The sequence below is a fragment of the Lutra lutra genome, chromosome 17, assembly GCF_902655055.1.
Source record: "Lutra lutra chromosome 17, mLutLut1.2, whole genome shotgun sequence".
In the NCBI taxonomy this organism is placed as follows: Eukaryota; Metazoa; Chordata; class Mammalia; order Carnivora; family Mustelidae; genus Lutra; species Lutra lutra.
The window spans coordinates 6,407,904-6,416,970 of NC_062294.1; the positions used below are offsets into that span (position 1 = coordinate 6,407,904).

The window sequence follows — 9,067 nt, forward strand, 5'->3', positions numbered from 1 at the left end:
GGATCCTGGCATTCGCTTACAGTTTTCTAAGGGCCGAGAGAGCCTGTCCTCTATTCTGTGACTCCGTGTTGCCTCCCTGAGACACCCGCTCCCTTCCAAGCAGGAAAGAAAAAGAAAGGAAGGAAGCACCTCTAACCCGCTGTCTTGTTCCTACCCATTGTTGCCCCCTGCAGCGACGCGGGCTCGCTGTAGCCAGGGCAATCTCGGAAAGTTAGAGCACTCAGCCGCTTCACATTCCATGGCTCCCCCTTGCTCTAGGGATCCCATTCAGACGCCACGTCATGTCGCGTGAGAGCAGACCTAATTTCACCTTATTCTACTCATCACCCCATAAATCCCCTCCAGCCTGGCTCCTGGAATGTGCCTTGCTCCCTCTAATCTCATGCCCTTTGGCCAGACAAGTGCCTGGACTGTGCTAACTTCTGCTCTTTGCATGGCTTACAGCTGTTCCCGTGTCATTCAGAGTACGACCTGGAGACAAAGCACCCCCCGGAGACAAAGCACCCCGGTTCTTTCAACTGAGCAAATGCAAAGAAGGGTCATGGGTCCTAGTGACACAAAGCCGCTTCTACCCCCAGGGCTAAAGGAACAAAGGAAGCCGCTGACTGAAAATTTAGAAGGTGGGGGGAGGCTACTGGTGGGCTCTGGGCCTCTGAGGGGCTGGCTTAAACATCACCTCCCAAGAAAGGTGGTCCTGATCCTGGTACCCCCACCACCAGCAGAGCACCCCACCTTTCCCTTCAGAACACTGTCCATAGATAGCCATGTGGTGCTTGCATGTCCTGGTGTTTGACCCCGGTCTCTCCACCGGGCCCCCCAAAGCAGTGATTAGGCACATTGTACACCACTGGGTTAAGTGTCCCCCAGACACTTTGTGGACAGAATCATTTCTCAGAGACACTACACTGGGAGTTCCTGCGCTGGCTGGACTGGGACTCTGCCATGTATCTAAACTCTCCTTGAGGGGCTTCTGGGTGGCTCAGTCAGTTGGGCGTCTGCCTTCTGCTCGGGTCATGATCCCAGGGTCCTGGGATCAAGCCCCATGTTGGGCTCCCTCTCAGCAGGAAGTCTGCTTTTCCTTCTCCCTCTGCGCCTCCCCCCAACTCATGCTCTCTCTCCCTTGAATAAATAAATAAAATCATAACAAAACAAAACAAAACCCTCTCCTTGATCTTGAACCTGCTCTTTTCCCAGGACTTTGCTGGAATAGAGTGATCCAGAGGGGCCAAGATAGGCTCCTGGGCATAGGAGGTGGTGCCCCCTCTTGGGGTTGTACAGGTGAGGGTCAGCCCCCCAAGGAGGAGCTCAGCTTTAAGCACTCAGCCCTGGAGCCCTCTTGTCTGACCTTAAAACTGGGCTCTGCCTTGAACATGGCCTGGCACCTACTAGGGGCTCAGTAAGTAATGTGTTGAGTGAATGAATGGGACCTCACCTCTGTTACCCAGGACACTAGTCCACTTGGAGTAATTAATTCTCTAGGTCATCTTTTAGCTGAGAAGGATGATACTGACTTAAAATGTCCCTGCCACGGTACATTTTATATGTTTTTACAATTTAAAAATGTTTTAACGGAACAACCCTTCCCCCGCTCCACTGCAGGTATTAAGGCATATGGTGCAGAGGGAAGTACAGCTGCTTTGGGGCCACACTACCTGAGTTTGCACTGAAGTGATTCCTCCTCCAGGCTGTGTGGGCTTGGGCAAGTCCGATGACCTCTCTGAACCACCATTTCCTCACCTGTAAAATACACCTCAAGTAACCTCAAAGCCCAGCACCGTACGTGGCACATCAAGGCACTTTATACATGTTTGTTTCCTCCTTTTTTTTTTTTTTTTTAAGATTTTATTTATTTGAGAGAGAGATAGCCAGAGAGAACATGAGCAGGAGGGGGGGCAGAGGGAGGGGAGAAACAGACTCCCCGCTGAGTGGGGAGCCTGACTCAGGACCCGATCCAAGAAGACCTGCAGAGCATGGCCTGAGCGGAAGGCAGACGCTTAATCTCTTAAATGACTGAGCCACCCGGCGCCCCTCCCACCCCGAGTTTGTTTCCTCTTGTTGTGAGCTCCAATCACAGCTCAAACAGAGAACCACCCTCTGACTCCCTGAGAGTGGGTCACTGGCCCAGCTCGGGGCTAGATCAAAGCCAAGGCTGAGAGGCCTGGTTCATGGGAGAAGGGGGCTGCCTTGTGGGGGGAACTCCCTTGCTCTATAAAGCAAAGAGGATACATGGATCAGAACCCTTTTCAAACTTGCTTAAGCAAAATGGGGAATTTCTTGTCTTACCTATTGGGAACTACCTTCAGGTCAATTTGGATCGTGGGACTCAAAAGACCCTCATCAGGGTTGTCTTACTCATCAACCCAGTGACTGGGCAGTAGGGTGCAGTGACTCACAGGATCCTGAGGGCAGGGCAGGGTTGGTGACTATGATTGAGAGCCCCACTGAATCAGCTCCCAGGGAAGAAGCTTTGATGTTACCAGAAGAATGAAAACGTGTAAGATAAGCAGTAAACCTTACTATCTGCCACACACTCTTCTAAGTACTCCTTCTTGTTAACTCATCAAATCCTTCTAATAACCATACAAAATAGGCATGATTTTCATCACGCCCATTTTACAGATGAAGAAGCTGAGGCACAGGGCGCCTCAGGTCACAGTCAGTGAGGGGCAGAGCTCGCATTTGGCCCCAGACAGTCTGGCTCCAAGTACCAACACTGTACCACTTCCTCATGTTGCCTCGCCGTATCAGACAGTGATAAGAGATGGTCCCGACAGGGGCAGCCCCAGACGGGGCCCAGCACTCTCCTGGAGTGGTAAGGAGAGCAGCTGCGTCTGCAGGAGGCCCAGCCTTCAGTGCCTCTGCATCAGGAAAATGCTGGGAGCTCCTAGAGGACTTACCCCGAGTTGAGGACATCCCCAGGCTCCACCCCAGGGCCAAGAATCCTGGCTTGAAGAGCCAGATGCCTGCTTTGCCACTGCCATAGCTGGCTGTGTGACTTGGGGCCAGTCACTGCCCCTCTCTGGGCCTGCTTCTTCCTCTTGCAAATGAGCAAGTTGGGCCTGACTCCCCACCACTGAGGGTTCTCTCGGGGGAAAAGTTGGGGATGAACTGCTCCAACTTGTGGTTGGCCACAAACTGCTCTGTCCGCAGGTGCTGGGCAAACAAGGTGTCCCCTGCCCCCAGCACACTGGTGGCTCTGAGCTCCTGGAGGGACTTGGCCCCACTGTGAACCCTGCTTCCTCTCCCACGACCACCCTTTTCCCGAGGCCCACGTCACTCACCATGCCAGGGTCCACCCCGACTGGGCCAGGCCAGCGCCCTCCTGCCGCACCTTCTCCATCTGCTGGCTTTGCCTCCTGCAGGCATCACACACTCGTGGGGCAGTGGCTCTCCACGGAGGTGGTTTTGTAGGGTTTCTGGATTTAGCAAAGAAAAAGGCAACCTTTGGGACATAATGAGACCAAAAAGGTGTGAGTCGCTTATCTGAAACGTCACTGGGAAACCTGCCTTTTTGGTCTGGCAACCCTATACCCAGGGGACATCTGTTTTATCTGGAAACATTTTTGGTTGTCAGAACTGGGGGGTTTCCATGGTTGTGTCATGGGATGAGGCCAGGAGTGCTGTTCCAAACCCTCCCGTGTCCAGGGGGTCTCCACCACGGGGATTAATACTACCGAAATGTCAGCAGTGCCGAGGCTGCCGAGGAATTCCAGGTGCTCCCCAAAGCTAACCCGCATCCGTAACTGTGATCTCAGGGACTTGTCCAGACGCAGCTGTGGTCAGGGAATGGCATGGGGGCCTGGCCCTCCTGGGCTCCTTATGAGCAGGCAGGCGAGTCCCGGGGGAGGGAGGATCCCAGATGATGCCACAAGGGGGCAGCAGAGGCTTGGCAATGAGTCCGCACCCCCTGGCGTTCTAGGGGAAGGAACTGGTTATTCTTACAGACTCCTGGGTCCCCCCCACCCGCAGAGATCCCGATCCAGGGGGTCGGCCAGGCTCATGGGGCGTTGGTATTTTTTGAACCGCTACCAGGTGAATGGCACGTGCAGCCAGGACTGTGAGGCCCCCGTCTAAGGCCTTGTTTTTCATCCCTGGTAGCCTTGACAATACCAACGTGGATACTGTCTTCAATGCCCACTGACGGACAATGCATAAACAAAACGGGGTCCATCCAGACAACGGAAGGTTATTCAGCTGCAACAGCAATGAAGCTCTGACGTGCCTACAATGACGTCACTGTGCTAAGTCAATCACGCCCGAGGCCCCGGGGTTCCATCCACTCCGCTGGGTCTGGAGCGGGGGGAACTCAGAGACGGAACATGGCCTCGCTGTGGGCTGGGGAGGGAGGAATGGGGAGTTGGGGTTGAACAGGTAGGGCTTCAGTTTCAGAAAATGAACATTTCTGGAGGGGAGGGGTCCACCACCTGAATAAACCCATTGCCACGGAGCCACACCTCCGAAAGAGGCTAAAACGGTCTGTTTTACAATGTGCACGTTTTACCACAGTAACAAAATGCGGTGGAAACAGAAATGTTACGGCTACAGTTTAAGATCTTCCCACAAAACGAACCCACAAATGTCCAGTCTCTGCTCAGAGCAAGTCCTTAAGAGGGCCTGGGGTTGGCACCCCGGCTCGGAGAGTGTCTAGAAGCATCCCAGGTGAATTTCACAAGCGGGCTATGCGCTGAGATCATGCTAAGATCCCAGTGTCACGGAAGAACAGTGGGTACACCATCCCTTTATCTGTTGCCACGGTTTTAAAAATCTGTCCACAAGTTCTCTGATGCTCTTCCTTCCAGCGGTGGGTCCTAATTTGCCTCCGCTGAGCGTGGGCTGACGTCAGTTGACTTGCTGATATCAGAGACCTTAGTGATAAAGGTCCCCATAGTTTTGGCTTTGGTCGCTCACTGTAGAAAGAGCCACGTCATGAGAACACTTAAGTAGGCTTCTGGAGAGCCAGTGGAGGAGAAACTGAGTCCTTCGGCCAACTGCGGTGTGGGACGCCATCGCAGAAGTGGGCCCTCCAGCCCGGGATGCCTTCAGATGAGACCGAGACCCCGGCTGCTGTCCCGATGGCAGCCCCATGGGAGCCCTGAGTAAGAACCACCCAGCCGAGCCCCTCCTGAGTTCCCACCCCACAGAAACAGTGAGATGATGCCTATTTGTTGTTCCAAGCCACTACATTTTGGGGTGATTTTTTACACTCTAGGAGATACTTAATACACCCACTCATGAGTCAGTAAACCATCCACTCATCCTTTCCACGACCACCCATTCAGCCACCACCGACTCAGCTACCCATGTCCTCGCGTATCTGTCTGTCCAGCCACGAATCCATCCCCCCGTCTAGTCCTTCATTCATCACTTCCTCACCCACCCAGCCAGCCAGCCGCCCCTCCACCGTTCCTCACAGGACAAACAGACCTATGAAAATATCTGTCGCACGAGTGAGGAAACATTTTCTAGACCTCAATTCTATGGGACTTGCTAAGACAGGCCAAGGGACTTAGCGGGTTGGTCAGGAGGCTGGCCCCCTCCCTCAAAGGTGGAAGTCGGTTCCCCACCCAAAGCCCAGCCAGCCTCCTTTTGTCCTGCTGAGAACCACCCTGAGTCCTCCCACAATCCTTTAGGCCTGTCTGGTAGGAAAAACCTCCTTCTCTCAACTGACCACGCCCACACCAGGGGGGTGCCAATTCTACGGCTGCTGGCTGTGACTGAGGGCCATCAGCCTAGGGAAGGAAGACTGGGGACAGCAGGGCCTCCTGCTCCACTCTGGAGGAGCCTGTGACCCCAAGATTTGGGCTTTTCTGGAAGCCGAGTGCAACAGCCACAGAAAAGCCGGTTCCCTTCTTATGACAGGCCTCGTGGTCTCCTCCCTGAGAACATTAGAGAGGCCCAGGCCCTCCCCCAAAACATACCTTTTTCCAGATGAATCCCATCTCATCCCTCAGTTTTCTCATCTACAAAGTGGGAATAATGAGGGTATTTGGGAGCTGAGATGACACAGTGCACAGGAGGGCCCTCAGCAAGGGCCACTGGTGGCAGGTACGGAAGCATGCCTGCTGATCTGTGAGGACAAGAGTGCAGAGTATCAGTAAAACCCACAGCCTCCACACAGCAGGCAGCAGACTCAGGAGACAGTCCCCTCTCCTCTCTGCTTTGTTCACTCTGCTCTGGCTGCATCATCTCCTCTTCCTCTAACACTCCTTACCTGCTTTGACCTCAGGGCCTTTGCACTGGCTGTTCTTGCGGCCTGGAATGCTCTCCCCCCCCCCCAAATATCCCTTGGGTCCTCCCTCTCCTCCTTCAGGTCTTTACCCAAATTTCCCCTTCTCACGGACGCCTTCCCAGGGCACCTTTCCTCTATTCTCTCCATCCCCCTGTTTGGGTTTTCTTCCCATCACATCTATCCTTTTAAGACACTACATCCTTTTCTGTATTAATTCTGTTTCTTGCCTGACTTCTCTAGAACACAGACTCCCCAAGGGAGGGGTCTGGTCTTTATTCACTGCCAAGGGCAAAAGGCAATCCGAGTGTGACCCCTCCCCACCACTGCAACCAGGATTCTGTAAATCTACTTTAACATAAAAAAGTTCCTTTGGAAGCTTCCTTTATCTCTAAATCCCTGGAAGATAGGTTTTGGCAATCACCACCCCCCCACCCCCCTGCCTATGGCTCACCCAGATGCATGTGAAGGGTCTCATGACTAAGGTTTTATCAGATGGTAATAAATGACCTTTTCCCACAATAGCTAGCCCCTCAAGGTCCTGGAAAGCTTGCTTCCAAAATTCCTTAGAGGGGCACCTGGGTGGCTCAGTGGGTTAAGCCTCTGCCTTCAGCTCAGGTCATGATCAGGGTCCTGGGATCGAGCCCCGCATCTGGCTCTCTGCTCGGCGGGGAGCCTGCTTCCCCTCCTCTCTCTCTCTGCCTGCTTGTGATCTCTCTGTCTCTCTCTCTCTGACATATAAATAAATAAAATCTTTAAAAAAAAAAAATTCCTTAGAAACTTCTGCTATTCCTAACCCCCTTCCCACTTGGAAGTCTATAATGGGCCACACCTCGTGATCCCAGTGCGGTTCTTCCTGCCCCAGGACCCTGTCCCCGTGCTTTAATAAAAATCACCTTTTTGCACCAAAGACATCTCCAGAATTCTTCCTTGGCCATCGGTGTTGAGCCCCAACTCCCTCTTTCCTACATCAGAAGCAGCTGGAGGTAGGTGACTAGCAACTTGGGGCGGGACCTGGGGGGACCCTGTGGCAGGGACCCTCACTCCCACTCCACCCTGTCTTGCCAAGTGCGCACACCGGGGCCACAGCGCGAGCACCCCGGTGACCAGGTGGAGAAGCAGCAGTGAGCACACAGGGACAAGGGCAACACCTCCCAAGTCCAGGACAGGCGTCCCTTTCCACCTTCATCTCCCCCGTCCCCCTTAGAAGTGGGAAGAAGGAAGAGGCCTGAAATGAGCGAGAATCCGGAGGTGAACCTGAAGTCAACTTGCCTGGACGCTGTGTTCCTGAAGGTGTCTTTAAGAATCTGGAAGGAAGGGCGCCTGGGTGGCTCAGTGGGTTAAGCCGCTGCCTTGGGCTCAGGTCGTGATCTCAGGGTCCTGGGATCGAGTCCCACATCGGGCTCTCTGCCCGGCAGGAAGCCTGCTTCCCTCTCTCTCTCTCTCTCTCTCTCTCTCTCTCTCTGCCTGCCTCTCCATCTACTTGTGATCTCTCTCTGTCAAATAAATAAATAAAATCTTTAAAAAAAAAAAGAATCTGGAAGGAAGATGGGACTGAGCACGGAGGAGAGACAAAGAGAACCCCACTGCCCACGTGCGCTCCTCGGGGTGGGGCCAGCCGGCGGCAGCGAGGGACAGATTGCGGCTTCTCCCTCGCGGGGTCGTGCTGGGGGCCGCAGGAGTGGGCCAGGCGCTGGGGACCCGCAGGGCCCCAGGACGGCCTCACTACGGGCCTCGCTACATGCTCTGGGAAGGAAAGGGTTCGTGGACACAAAACCCTGGAGCCAGGAGTGGGGGGGGGAGGTCGACGGGACGGACGGAGCAAGCCCCTTCGGTCTGTTACTGTGGGGCGGGCCGCGGGGGACCCTGCGCTCTTTTATGCCAAAGCGTCTCCCAGCCTGCACGAAAAGGAGCCGCGTCTGGGCGACAGGGGGGCAGGACCCCTCGGGGTCTCGCTGGGCCGCGCTCTGGGGCAGAGCTGCACGACCCTGGCGCGTTCCTCCCGCTCCCCTCAGCCCCGCGGAAGCCTCCCCAGCCCCGGGGTCCGCCGCAGCTGCAGGGCGTGCGGAGGGAAAGCCGGAGTCTCCATGGCAACGTTGACGTCACGGGCCCGAGGCCGGGCGCGCCGCCTCCCGCCCCCACCCGCCGGCCTGGCGCGGCCCCAGCCGGGCTCCGCAGCAGCTGGGGCCGCAGGGGCGTGGGCGCTGCCACCCCGCCTTCTGACCCGTCGCGTCCGCGCTGCCACAGGCCGACAGGTGGGAGCCAGGCCCGCCGCGTCCCACCTGCCCGCCCGCTCCCCCCGCCGCCCCTTTGTCCTCCAGGGGCTCTCCGCGAGCCGCTCGCTGAACAGACCCGACTTCCTGTTCCGTCCACGAGCAGCCCCTCCCCCGGAGAACGGCCTGTTGAGAGGAATGCGGGAGGCGGGGTGCGGCGACCCCCTCCCCCGCCCTCCGGGACTCCCGTCCGCCCCCCTCCCGTCCACTCCACAGTAGAGGGGGGTGGTGCGCACTCGAACCACTCTCAAAGGATCACGCACCCCTTCCCCACCGCTCTGCCTCCGCCCCCTGCCGCTCTCTCCTGCTGCTCAGACCCCCACTTCCTCCTCCTCCCTTCTGCGAGTCTCTGCCTCGCCCCTGCCACGCCCTGCCTCTGGGCCTCCGCGCCGGCTCTTCCCACTGCCTGGAAGGCGGTTCCAGGCTCCACCTGTCCCGCGCGCGGGTCCTCTGGGGCTCTTCAAGGTCGGGGCACCTTAGCTCGGTGCTGCCCCCTCTCGGAGGCGCTCGTTCCAGCAGCCTGCCCCTCCCTGCAGCCCCCTCCGCCGCAGTCGTGAGATGGCTTGTG

The 9,067-nt window shown here is 56.3% G+C and overlaps 1 long non-coding RNA gene across 4 annotated transcripts in view; it reads right to left on the bottom strand.

Annotated features, from left to right (window-relative positions):
* Nucleotides 1-8,754, bottom strand: part of LOC125089389 (uncharacterized) — a 30,170-nt gene extending 21,416 nt beyond the window's left edge. For 3 of the 4 annotated variants that reach the window (XR_007123935.1, XR_007123933.1, XR_007123934.1), the window contains exons 1-4: nt 5,919-6,676; nt 3,675-5,092; nt 3,282-3,416; nt 1,653-1,737 (exon numbers count right to left, since the gene is read on the bottom strand). This is a non-coding gene — a long non-coding RNA (uncharacterized LOC125089389). Of the gene's footprint in view, nt 1-1,652; nt 1,738-3,281; nt 3,417-3,674; nt 5,093-5,918; nt 6,677-7,122; nt 7,534-8,578 lie in introns of those variants that run through there. The other variant, XR_007123932.1, reaches the window with a different exon arrangement.
* Between the last annotated feature and the right edge of the window lie 313 nt (nt 8,755-9,067).